We start from the raw sequence: 13,326 nt of genomic DNA on the forward strand, positions 1-13,326 counted from the left end.
CAAGCTTTATCCAAAGCTCTAAACCCTGTGTTAGAAGAACTTTCTGAAATAAAGAGAGAAGTGAGGCAGATTGGCCAGAGGGTGGAAGCTTTGGAGTCCAACCAATATGCAGTAGCTGAATACACAAGCAAGAACTCCACAGCTCTTTCCGTCTATCAACAGCACATCAACTACCTGTATGAGTATATGGAAGATCAGGACAACAGAGGCAGGAGGAACAATATTCCTGACCCCATTATAATAGAAAGAGCTCATTGGGCTCTACGTCCCAAAACTAAGCCAGGTGAACCTCCAAGGGATATTATTTGCAAGCTCCTAAATTTCGTACAAAAAGATCTAATTATGAAAAGAGCCAGAGAAAGTGAGAGCATTGAATATGAAGCACATAACAAGAAGAACTGAGGGCACCGTCCTCCCACCTGGGAATTGAAGGAACACAATCCTGGCCTGATCCGACCGTCCAAAAAATCGGGGTGCAGAGCTTGAACAGAATAAAATGGAGAACAAGATACAGAGATAAGCCGCACTCACCATTCGTGTTCACGCTTCTTTATTATAGGGCATGTTGCGGGGGCAGACTCACATGGAGTATCAATCCACAGCGACGGCCGTTTCGCGGTATGACCGCTTCCTCCGGCTGTTTGATCAAACAGCCGGAGGAAGCAGTCATACCGTGAAACGGCCGTCGCTGTGGATTGATACTCCATGTGAGTCTGCCCCCGCAACATGCCCTATAATAAAGAAGCGTGAACACGAATGGTGAGTGCGGCTTATCTCTGTATCTTGTTCTCCATTGAATATGAAGGCTCTAAAATTCTCTTGTTTCAAGATCTTGCCCCTGTCACTCTAAATAAGAGATGTGCCCTTAAACCACTCACAGACCACTTTAGACAAAAACGCATTGCTTTTTGGTGGCTGTTTCCATTCGGGATGCTGATCACCTGCAAGGAAAAGAAATACGTCCTGAGATCTCCTAAAGACCTCCCAGATATTCTTGCCGCCTTGGATATACAAGATGTAGACATTCCCGACTGGTCAGCTACCAATGACATCCTGATCCCACAAGACATCATACCTCCCAACTCATGGGAAACCGTCGGTGGAGGCAAGCCACAGAAGTCTAAGAAAAAGCAAGACAAACTCACCCCTAGACGCATCATTGCAGAAGAGAACTGACCATATCCTTGTCCTTTAGAATAGCATATTTAAGTCAACATGTTAATAGACAGGCGGGGTAGTGTGGCTGCTGATTATGGGTTATTAGCTAACTTCATAACGTGTTCTCTGGTCCACAAGAGGCGGGTCGGGGGGGATTGCATGATCAGCGGCTTATACCTCAGCTGCTCACTATGATAAGACTAAACTACACGCCTGCTAAAATAAGTGAATGTAGCAAAGAGTTCAGTTTTCACATAACTGTCTGCTATTTATATTACCCACTTTTCTTTTCTTCAATCCTTTCAACTCTTAGTTAAGTTGTAAGATTTCTACATTAATGCCAGTGTTGAATAGTTTTACGGGCTTGGCCCTTCTGTTTTCTCTAGCCTCAGCCAGAGGTTTTGACCAGCCAGAGAAATGTTTGTTTTATTCCTTTATGATGCTAACGTCACTTCTCTTACCTTTTAGCACTTCTAGCATCCGTAAACTCTGTGAACCAGTGATACCTATGACTAATGCAGTGTCCAGTAATTTTTACAGTGCTCTTATTCGCTCGGGGTTATGTAAGTACAGAGTTATACACACATTTTACATCATGACAGAATTACATATAACTACATATGATGTCATAGGTTTTAAAACCCCTGCAAAAAGGAGCCAGATCCTTCAATTCCTACACAAAGAAAATACTAATGTGATCTTTCTACAGGAAACCCACTTTAAAAATAACAATATCCCCAATATGTTGAGATCTTATTTTAACCTTTGGTTCCATAGCTCCTCTGAACACTTTAATAAACTCTGAGTGAGTATTGGCTTCCACAAACACACTGACTAGCATGACTGAAGTAAAGTCGGACCCTAAAGGTAGTTATCTGTTTGTTAAGGGGAATCTGAACGCCCAAATGTATACTTTTGCCAATTTCTATGCTCCCAACGTAGGTCAAAAATTATGGTTCAAAAGTACATTGCAAATGTTTGAAGAATTCAGGGAGGGAACTGCCGTGGTAGCAGGAGACTTTACTGTCGCACTTAATCCTCACTTGGATACTTCTTCCGGTAAATCCTCAGTCCCACTGAAAATGCTCAGGACTATTAAAAGGCTAATCCATAACAGCAGCCACATTGATGCTTGGAGCGCTAATAACCCAAATGAAAGAGATTTCTCCTTTTATTCTCATCCGCATAATACATATCATAGGATAGACTTTATCTTAATTCCTATTACTCAGATCCATTGCTGCACAGAGACTCACATCGGGAATATTGTACACTCTGATCACGCCCCTGTATTTCTCACATTTAAAATACCTGATTCGCTTCCCAGAACATACATCTGGAGACTCAATGAGACTCTACTAGATAATCCACAAGTTAAAGATGAAATTGAAGCTAAGCTTAAGGAATATTTCTCATTGAATAACTCAGGTTCAGTGTCTCCTCAAATATTATGGGAGGCTCACAAAGCAATGATCAGAGGTGAATTTATCTCGATTGCTTCCCATGTAAACAAAATAAGACGAGCTAAATTGGACGATCTATATAAAATAATTTCCTTATTAGAATTTCCGCACAAAAAATTCCATGACAAACAATTATTACTAGATCTTTCTTCCACGAGAAACGAACTTGAAGAACTTCTGAATAAACAATCGGCCAAGTTATACCTAGCCACCAATCATAAGTTTTATGCTCATGGAAACAAACCCATTAAGTTCATGTTGGCTTTAATAAAACAACGCAAACGAAAATCCAGAATTTCAGCGATCCAGACTAGGGAAAACACACTAACTAATAATGACCTGGATATAGCGAAGGCCTTCCACAAGTTCTAATCAGAGCTGTATAACATAGATATGTCCGATTCTATCGCTTCTAGGGAAGAAAAAGCAGCTATAACAAAAGAGTTTATCAGTAAAATCCACCTTCCTACTTTGACATCTAAACAAGCCACTAACTTATGCTCTCCAATTAAACCCTTAGAATTATTGAATATATTAAAAAAGATGGCAAAGGGTAAATCCCCTGGGCCTGACGGTTTACCAATGCTGTACTATCTCTCTTTCAAAGAGTCTTTACTGCCTCATCTACTTAACTCCTTTAATGAAGCATTTGCTGGCAAAGCTTTCCCACCACAATCTGTAAATGTGCACATCACTCTGATTCCCAAGCCACAAAAGGACCCTACTTTATGCTCCAGTTATAGACCTATATCTTTGTTGAATTTAGATATTAAAATATACGCAAAAATTTTGGCTGATAGAATAAAACCTTTACTAAAAGATCTTATTCATCCTCACCAGACAGGATTTGTTCCTGGACGTGAAGGAAAAGATAACACGTACAAAGTTATAAATGCTATAGCCTATGCTTAAAAGACTAGGACTCCTTTTGTGGTTTTGGGAACTGATGCTGAAAAAGCCTTTGACAGAGTGGCCTGGGCTTTTGTTAAAAGGACTCTGTCCAAACTAGGATTCCCCTCCCCCTTTATAGAAGCCATCTTCTCTATGTATATCTCTCCCAGCGCAAATATTAGAGTCAATGACATTCTCTCCCAACCTGTGTGGATAAATAATGGGACCAGACAAGGCTGCCCTTTATCACCTATACTTTTCATCCTCACGATTGAACCTCTCTTACAATATATTAGACAGTCTAAAGAGATAAAAAGGCCTGACCTGCGGATCACTGGAGATTAAACAAGCGGCATATGCCAATGATTTACTCCTAATGATCTCTAATCCAACTCAAGCTTTCCCTGCTATAATCAAGACATTTGATATCTTTGGCTACATCTCAAACTTTAGAATAAACCTGGCTAAATCAGTAGCGATGAATATAAATCTCTCACCCAAACTCCTCCAGAAACTTAAAGGTAATTCTCCCTTCAAATGGACCCACTCACATATAAAATTCCTGGGAGTAAACATCACACCAGACTTAAATAGATTATACGAGGCCAATTTCCCCCCCCCCCCCTTACTAAAATCCATACCTACAACACTAAACTCATGCTCTCCCTCCTTTCTCTCTTGGATAGGTAGACATAACATTTTTAACTCTCTAATAGTCCCCAAGTTTACTTACTTACTGCAAGCTCTCCCAGTAAAACTGCCGAACAGCTTTTTTGAGTCATTTAGGAAGATGAGTTCCTCTTATATCTGGGGTAATATAAAACCTAGATTATTCAACAAGATCTTGCTCCTTCCTTTTATAAAAGATGGAATTGGGTTCCCGTCCATTAAAAGGTTCCATATAGCGGTTCATCTTAATACAATCATTGATCTGATTAGAAGACCGGACCATAAACTTTGGATTCCTTTGGAGGAAAAGTTGGTTGGCTGTCCTATGAGACTATTGCTATTATCTGATTTTGGGAAGCCCTTTCATTCTGCTGCAGGAGATCCGCTGGCGTCTATCTCACTGTCAATATGGAAAAACCCAGATGTCAGAGGAACCTGCCTGACATACCCTTCAGCACTTATAACCATCAGGGATTGTTTTAGCCTCAACACGGATAGTTTTATTATCCTTCCTTCCCAATTACGAAATTCTACACTACCAATTCATGAGTTATTGGATAATGAAGGCACTTTTCTCGACATTGCATCCTTACTAAATAAATGTAAACTCTCTAACCTTAACCAGGTGCAACTATCATGCTTAAAAACTTTAACTAGTCCCATTCTTAAAAAGTACCAGGCAAATACACCATTAAGTTGGTTTGAGAAATTAGCCTCTCAAAACCAATACCCTTCGAAGATATTATCTCTAGTGACCAGAAACCTGATGCATTTAGAAGTCCCTACCGCCTTATATTTCATAAGGGAATGGGAGAAAGACTTAGATAAAAATTCTCCGAAAGAGAGACTCAGATTATTCTAAGTGCCCCAAAAAATACATCGAGATGTGTAACCATACAAGAAAATGCATACATAGTCCTCACAAGGTGGAACTTAACACCTGTAAGGCTAAGCCTGATGTATGGGGACATATCTAACAACTGCTGGAGATGTCTATCTGAAAAAGGCTCTTTCCTACACATATGGTGGTTATGCCCCAAAATAAAAACCTTCTGGGACCTAGTTTTTGAGCTGGTGAGGAAGGTTTTGGACCTAAAAGAAGATGTACTTCCTAGTTGTTCAGAAATAGCTCTGCTGTCCTTATTACCTAACCCGATAGCAGCCACAAAGTTGTCTCTTCTAAGAATTTTACTAGCCGCGGCGAGATTACTGATCGTCTCCAACTGGAAATCACCAACCCCCCCCCCCCCCATCAATTTCTCAATGGAGAGATAAAGTAGAAGCTCTCGCAAGACTGGAGGATCTATCCCACTGGGAATCCAGCTCCCATCATAAATATACAAAAATTTGGCTTCCGTGGACAACTAGAAGGGATAGTGTTATTCCATACCAACTTAAGGAAATGAACTCTATAACCCCCTGACACATAAGTGTTCCTTTTACATACTTCACCACCCTCACACTTGCGTTCTTTTCTTCCGGCATAGAGTTCCGTTGTCGAGGCTCTATGCCAGAAGAATCCTGATCAGTTTTATCCTAATGCATTCTTAATGTCGAGAAATCCATTCAGGATGCATCAGGATGTCTTCAGTTCAGGACCGGAAAGTTTTTTGGCCGGAGAAAATACCGCAGCATGCTACGCTTTTTGCTCCGGCCAAAAATCCTGAATACTTGCCGCAAGGCTGCATCCGGAATTAATGCCCATTGAAAGGCATTAATCCGGATCCGGCCTTAAGCTAAACGTTGTTTCGGCACATTGCCGGATCCGACATTTAGCTTTTTTTTAGCCATGGTAAAGTGTAGTGGGGAGCGGGGGAGCTCCAGAGTGACGTCAGGGCGCCCCACGCGCATGGATGACGTGATTGCATGGCACATCATCCATGCGCATGGGGCGCTCTGACGTCATTCTGGAGCGCCCCAGGAGCCGCACGGACTGTAAGTATACTGCTCCCCCGCTCCCCACTACTACTATGGCAACCAGGACGTTAATAGCGTCCTGGCTGCCATAGTAAGACTGAACGCATTTTGAAGACAGATCCGTCTTCAAATGCTTTCAGTTCACTTGCGTTTTTCCGGATCCGGCGTGTAATTCCGCCGGATCCGGACAACGCAAGTGTGAAAGAGCCCTTAACTATATAATTTACCTGTAATTGGATAATAGGTTTTCCGCACTCTAGATATAACCTGGTTCATTCATATCTTCTACCCCTTCCCATTACCCTCCCTAAGTTCTCCTTGTTACCCTCCCCCCCATTGTCTTCTTATCAACTGACGTTAATACATTTACCACCTAGATTGACTTTAAATAATTTACATTAAATAACACTTTATCTTCTTTAGCGCAGGCAGATTTCATCCGTTAATATTCATAGTGTAAGAACTCTAACTCTTAGAGGCTCCATGTTTGAGTCTTTGGTTTCCACTAATATTGCATCCACAGATGGGGGCGCTCATCTATGACTCTGTCATAATTTTGTACAATGTATGTTACCGCCTTGATTCTGGAATGCTTTCTTTTTAACTTGGTCGCACATGCCTGCATGAATCTGTCACAGTGTATTGTAACATCTATGGAGCATTATCCATACAGTTGGTCTTGTATTCCATCTTTGGTAATACACACTTTTTATGTTTTAAAATCAATAAACAGATTTTAAAAAGAAAAAAAAAGTGTACAAATAGTCCCACAACATGGACAGTGACATACTAGAGGGGAATGAATAAAAAAAAAATCCCAGTAAAAATATGTATTTTAATCAGGGGCCATTTTTATGCATCTTAAAGGGAAATTCTCAAAAATGTGCCCTGCTGGAGCCTAGAAAGATTTTATTTTAGGCCATGGGAGTACGGGCCTTAAAAATTAAGCATTCACCTGACATAAAAGAAATTGTGATTATGTGGCTCGAGGTACATTATGCGGTCAATGGATACAAATTGTACTGCAGGCCAGTGAAATACAGGCCCTAAACATTAGAAATTCAACGTACAGAAAAGAACAAGTGATTATGTGGCTAGAGGAACAGTACATTAGGCGGTCACTGCATAACAATTTTACTGTTGGCCGGTTAGATTACAGGCCCCAAAAATTATGCATTCACAATACAGAAAAGATCAAGTGATTATGTGGCTGGAGGTATATTGGACGGTCATTGAATAACAATTTTACTGAAGGCCATTGGAGTACAGGCCCCAAAAATTATGCATTCACCATACAGAAAAGATCAGGTAATTATGTGGCTGGAAGTATATTAGACAGTCATTGGATAACAATTTTACTGCAGGCCAGTGAAATACAGGCCCTAAACATTAGGAATTCAACGTACAGAAAAGAACAAGTGATTATGTGGCTGGATGTACATTAGGCAGTCACCGTAGAAAGTACAAATACATGTCAAATACATATGTTTTCAAAGAACTACAAATATAAAATTGGATTAAAAACATGGCTAACAAAAACCCCCCTCTTGAACAAACCCCAAATGATAATAGGTGAAATTCGATAACACATGATCATCACAGGTGTTAAATTCCTCCGAGGCACCAACAATTAGGCATCCACTGTACAGAAAAGATCAAGTAATTATGTGGCTGGAGGTACAGTACATTAGGCTGTCACCGTATAACAATTTTACTGTTGGCCAGTTAGATTACAGGCCCAAAAAATTATGCATTCACCATACAGAAAAGATCAAGTGATTATGTGGCTGGAGGTATATTAGATGGTCATGGGATAGCAATTTTTCTGCAGGCCAGCGGAGTACAGGCCCCAAACATTTGGCATTTACTGGACAGAAAAGGCCTTTTATGCTGCTGTATTTACAAACCGGATTCCAAAAAAGTTGGGACACTATACAAATCGTGAATAAAAACTGAATGCAATGATGTGGAGGTGCCAACTTCTAATATTTTATTCAGAATAGAACATAAATCACGGAACAAAAGATTAAACTGAGAAAATGTACCATTTTAAGGGAAAAATATGTTGAATCAGAATATCATGGTGTCAACAAATCCCCAAAAAGTTGGACAAGGCCATTTTCACCACTGTGTGGCATCTCCCCTTCTTCTTACAACACTCAACAGACGTCTGGGGACCGAGGAGACCAGTTTCTCAAGTTTAGAAATAGGAATGCTCTCCCATTCTTGTCTAATACAGGCCTCTAACTGTTCAATCGTCTTGGGCCTTCTTTGTTGCACCTTCCTCTTTATGATGCGCCAAATGTTCTCTATAGGTGAAAGATCTGGACTGCAGACTGGCCATTTCAGTACCCGGATCCTTCTCCTACGCAGCCATGATGTTGTGATTGATGCAGAATGTGGGCTGGCATGATTATGTTGAAAAATGCAGGGTCTTCCCTGAAAGAGATGACGTCTGGATGGGAGCATATGTTGTTCTAGAACCTGAATATATTTTTCTGCCATTCATGGTGCCTTTCCAGACATGCAAGCTGCCCATGCCACACGCACTCATGCAACCCCATACCATCAGAATTGCAGGCCTCTGAACTGAGCGTTGATAACAAGTTGGGTTGTCCTTGTCCTCTTTGGTCCGGATGACATGGCTTCCCAGATTTCCAAAAAGAACTTTGAATCGTGACTCGTCTGACCACAGAACAGTCTTCCATTTTGCCACACTCCATTTTAAATGATCCCTGGCCCAGTGAAAACGCCTGAGCTTGTGGATCTTGCTTAGAAATGGCTTCTTCTTTGCACAGTAGAGTTTCAGCTGGCAACGGCGGATGGCACGGTGGATTGTGTTCACTGACAATGGTTTCTGGAAGTATTCCTGAGCCCATTCTGTGATTTCCTTTACAGTAGCATTCCTGTTTGTGGTGCAGTGTCATTTAAGGGCCCGGAGATCATGGGCATCTAGTATGGTTTTACGGCCTTGACCCTTACGCACAGAGATTGTTCCAGATTCTCTGAATCTTCAGATGATGTTATGCACAGTTGATGATGATAGATGCAAAGTCTTTGCAATTTTTTGCTGGGTAACACCTTTCTGATATTGCTCCACTATGTTTCTGCGCAACATTGTGGGAATTGGTGATCCTCTACCCATCTTGGCTTCTGAGAGACACTGCCACTCTGAGAAGCTCTTTTTATACCCAATCATGTAGCCAATTGACCTAATTAATGTTAATTGGTCTTCCAGCTCTTCGTTATGCTCAAATTTACTGTTTCCAGCCTCTTATTGCTACTTGTCCCAACTTTTTGGGGATTTGTTGACACCGTGAAAATTTGAATCAACGTATTTTTCCTTTAAAATGATACATTTACTCGATTAAACGTTTGATCTGTCATCTACGTTCTATTACAAATAAAATATTGACATTTGCCATCTCCACATCATTGCATTCAGTTTTTATTCAAAATTTGTTTAGTGTCCTAACTTTTTTTGGAATCCGGTTTGTACATAAGACAGGGACCATTGTTTGTTCTGTGTGGTGGCGGATATGTGTGGGCTGGCATACGGACATTCACTAAAACGTGGTTGTCACAGGTGTTGAATTCCTCCGAGATCCATGCCTCAATCATTTTTAGAAATGTGAGATAGTCCACACTGTCGTGAACTAGGCGAGTGTGCTTATCGGTCACGGTCCCCCCTGCTGCGCTGAACATTCTTTCAGACTGGACTCTCAACAAGGCGCAAGCCAAAAGTTCCATGGCAAATTTTGCCAGCTCTGGCCACAGGTCAAGCCTGCACACCCAGTAGTCCAGGGGTTCCTCGCTTCTCAGAGCGTCCACATCGGCCGTTAACCCGATGTAGTCAGACATCTGTCAGTTCCCTGATGCTGGATCCTGAGGGTGGCTGTCAATGGGTTGGATGCAAGAATGGTCCCATATCTGAAGTGACCAACATATCTTCAAACCGCCCTCTTCTTGCATGCGCGGTAGGATTGGTACCTGCATCTGTTTCTCTGTGGGTGGAAATTCCTCTGCCAGTGCCCGTAACAACAGAATGCAGCATCTCACTCAGCAAGGCCTGGAAATGCTGCATTTTTCCAGCTCTCTGTGATGCTGGTTAAAAGTCCACCATTTTGTGTTTGTACCGGGGGTCTAAGTGAGTTGCCACCCAGTACTGGTCCTTGCCCTTTATGCTTTTTATACGGGGATCCCTCTACAAACACTGGAGCATGAAGGCCCCCATTTGCACTAAATTGGAAGTAGTGGAGCACCCTGGCTTCTGCTCATCGGCCAGGAGAATGTCGTCCTCGGTCTCCTCCCCCCAGCCACGGACAACACCAGCGATCCTCAAAAAGTGTAAAGTCCCCCTCAAAGCGTGCTTTTCTTTCTCCTCCTCCTCCTCCTCTTCCTCCTCACGACCATCCTCCTCTAAATCCTCTTCAGATTCCTGATGACTTGTCTCAGATGAAGTAGCAATTAATTAAATAATTTGATGGTATTAATAAATAAATGATTTGTGGTAACATAAAAACACTGTTGCCAATATATGCCATTAATAATAAAATAGTTTTATTTTAACTTTTAGAATTGAGCCATATACATTGCGGCTTGGGCCCCGGTTATTTTGAAACCCTAGTAACGCCCCTGGGTGGCAGTAAGGCTGTGTTACAATCACAGTTTTTTTTTTCTGTTGTTATGATACGTCAGAAGAACAGAAAACTAAATAAAATAAAAAAGAATCCTGAATTTTGAGCATCCATAAACCCTCTTTCAGAAAATAGTGTCCCCATAACATAGTGGGTATGGGAGCCAACAGCAGTGACAGTAAAAGGGACAATAGTGGTCATATAACAGAGTGGGGAGAGAAACAGCAGTGACATACAGCACAAGATGGTGGCAGATCACAGTAGTAGCAGAACCAGGTCCATAACAAGGCCCAGTGGATGCATATCTTTTTTTTTTTTTTTATATAACATGTACAGCACGGTGGCTCAGTGGTTAGCACTTGTGCCTTGCAGCAATGTGGTCCTAGGCTTGAATCTGAGCAAAAACAACATCTGCATGGAGTTTGTATGTTCTCCCCGTGTGTATGTGGGTTTCCTGAGGGTACTCTGGTTTCCTCTCACAATCCAAAGACATACTGTATACTGATAGGGAACTTAGATTTTGAGCCCCATTGGGGACAGCCTCATGCTAATGTCTGTAAAGTGCTGTGCATAAAATTAATACATATCAGTAGGCCAAGAAGCCCAATTGTGGGAATGGCAGTAGAGGAAGCAACAGAATAGTGGCAGCAGCACATGGCCAGAGGTAATGGCCATTTTGCACAATATTTCAGTGTGGCAGCACACTACAGTGTGTCTGTGATTTTATAAATGTAGTCATGCACATACCCCAACACAAGTCATAATCAGGTCTAAGAGACATTTCTGTTCATTCAAAGTTTTTTTTGAATTCAAAATTGTTGTCTTCCTATATTGAGTTCGGATCAGAGATTCAAAATAATAGACTCACACCCTTGAATGCTGCTAGTGAATGCGAATAATCATACAAGCAATCCAACTAGCTATATTTATCGATTTTATTGTTACGATTTTATTGGTACAATTTTATTATGAGTGTATATGTAATGGATTTTATGGATTTTTTTGATTAGTATGTTTAGTATTTATCATTTACCTAGCAAATAGTTCTAATTAATAAATTCAATATTGGTCGCAAAATCCAAGAGTGCCTAGTGCATTTGTTCTCTATACTGTTACATCCACATATTTACTATCATATTGTGCAGGATGTTTTGTCTGTTTTTGAGTGATTTTTGAGTTGCATTCCTGTGCACTTTTGCCCTCATATCTAACAGGTGACCTTGATTAGGTGGTAAATATAGCTGTGTGTGCTCCTTCTCTCATGGGTTGCTTAATGCACACAGAGGTAACTAGGAGCAGCACAATATATGTGTAGGGTAACTAGGAGCAGAGGTGTTTTGATCAAAATATATTGGCTAAGTGTTTTTCATTAGAGTGAGGGCTTAGTCAATACATCATGTTTGCATCTATTGTTTTAGTGCATTGTTTTACATGATTTTATAAATGTAGCCATGCACATCCGCATATTTAATAACATATTATGCAGGATGTTTTGTATTTTTATTCCTGACTTTTGTCTAGAGGTTTCTGACTGCTATTTCCAATGTTTTCACTCAGATATTTAAAACAGTACCCTCTGAATTGCAAAACACTCTTTGTACACATGTATTGCAATTTATGCAAAACAAAAATAAGTTTATGAAATGTAAAACTCACATTATACACTTATATTCCTATCCCCCCCACCAAAAAAAAAAATGGAACTATGTGGAGATGCTCTGTCCAATATTTCAGACTACTATTTTCAGTGTTTTCACCTAGTTTTAAAATACTACATTCTGAATTGTAAAACACATGACCACATATATTGCTATTTTTCTGAACATGCCCTGTCCCATGTTTTGGACAAGTATTTTTGTTTTTTTTACTGTGATTTAAAACACAACCCACTACATTTGCTGTACACTTATATTGCTATTACCAAGCCACCCTCAGAAAAATAAATAAACTGCCTGGTAATGCTCTCTCCCAGATTTCAGACTACTATTTTAGTCATTTTCACTGCAAATTAAAATGCTGCCTCTAGATTGTAAAACATGTCATGTACACTCACCTAAAGAATTATTAGGAACACCTGTTATATTTCTTAATAATGTGATTATCTATAGTGTTGATCACGAATATTCGAATTTCGAATTTTTATTGCGAATATAGGTACTTCGAAAATTTGCGAATATTTCGAATATAGTTATATATATTCGTAAATTCGAATATTCGAATTTTTCAATTTTCTGTTCCGATTTTGTTCCAATTATTATTATTTTTTTTTATCAGTACACATGATCCCTTCCTGCTTCTAGCTTGTGGGCAATATAGTAGTGTTTGCAAATTTTGCTATATATTCTTGTTTTAGAATATTACGAATATTCAAAAAAAAAACGTAGTTATAGCAATATAGCGAATATTCGAAAAAAAACGGATATAGAGCAATTTAGCTAATATAGTGCTATAATCTTTTTTTTTATAGTTGTCATTTTTTTCCAATCTGAACTTCAGATGAGAAAAAAAATACTACTATTAGAGAAAGAAGATTATAGCACTATATTAGCTAAATTGCTCTATATTAGTTTTTTCAAATATTCTCTATATTG

Source organism: Bufo gargarizans, chromosome 2 (assembly GCF_014858855.1).
Source record: "Bufo gargarizans isolate SCDJY-AF-19 chromosome 2, ASM1485885v1, whole genome shotgun sequence".
NCBI classification, from domain to species: Eukaryota; Metazoa; Chordata; class Amphibia; order Anura; family Bufonidae; genus Bufo; species Bufo gargarizans.